This window comes from Varroa jacobsoni, unplaced genomic scaffold (genome assembly GCF_002532875.2).
Source record: "Varroa jacobsoni isolate VJ856 unplaced genomic scaffold, vjacob_1.0 scaffold_79, whole genome shotgun sequence".
Classification (NCBI taxonomy): Eukaryota; Metazoa; Arthropoda; class Arachnida; order Mesostigmata; family Varroidae; genus Varroa; species Varroa jacobsoni.
This window is the reverse complement of record NW_019212981.1, coordinates 26,262-27,199: the sequence shown is the minus strand read 5'-3', so window position 1 is coordinate 27,199 and position 938 is coordinate 26,262. Positions and strand designations below refer to the sequence as shown.

The following is a 938-nucleotide window of genomic DNA, read 5'->3' as shown; positions in this document are numbered from 1 at the left end:
TGGTATAAATATAGTATTAAAGAACGATTAAACGTGATAGAAAGTGGTAGAAGAGTCTCATCCTTGTTGCGGACAGTTACCAGCAATTTTTTCTCCTCTCCTTCCAGTTGGCTAACATGGATAGATTGTTTTGATTTGTTGTTGAGTGTTAACGGCTAATGCTATTTCATCTCGTGTATGATTGTGTATATGGTCGAGGTTATCGAGGGTGTGCAGTGATGAAGATATAGCAGAAACTGAAAAGATACCATTGACTTTTTGCGTAGAAGAGAAAGTGGGTTTTTTTTGAAGAAAAGTCTTCGTTGTGATCATCTTGGGGTAATGTCATTATTACTGCTGTGTATCACTTAGATGTATAATACAACTATACTGGAATAATAGTGCGAATGTGATCTAGTTGGAGCTCGCAAGCAAGATGACAGGTTTCACAGTGTGCACTACAAACAGGAGTTTTTAGGCGGAAGAAGTTCGAAAAGGTCGCAATCACTGCCCAACACCTTCTCCTATGTTTCAGAACCATCGTTGTGATTCTGTAAGAGGTGACACTGGTGTCATTGAGCTTGTGAGATACAAAACTTAATCTATTTAATCATCCCTTTCATTGCTCAAAAAAAAAAGTTACGAACTTACTTCAACTCAATCAGTGGACTCACTTTGTTGACAGCGCATTGAGGACCAATAAAACTTGAGTAACTTGGTAAATATCGAAATTCGATTGTGTTAAATCCTAACAAATGTGCATATCTGTGATGCAATGTTAACATGGCCTGAATGAGCTTGCTTATGCTGTTTTTTTTTTTTTTCGTTGTAAAAGTAGCTGCTACAATCCTTAAATTCTGTGACGCTATTCAGTGTCGCTATGGCTGAATGTGCGAACGCATGGTCCTTTACAGCGGCTTATTCACGTATTTCCGTTTGTCTAATCAATCACTTGCTGT

General features: G+C 38.1%; 1 protein-coding gene across 3 annotated transcripts in view; it reads left to right on the top strand.

Annotated features, from left to right (window-relative positions):
* The window catches only part of LOC111263532 (uncharacterized), a 29,890-nt gene that overhangs the window by 4,637 nt on the left and 24,315 nt on the right, over positions 1-938 (top strand). The window lies entirely within an intron of this gene.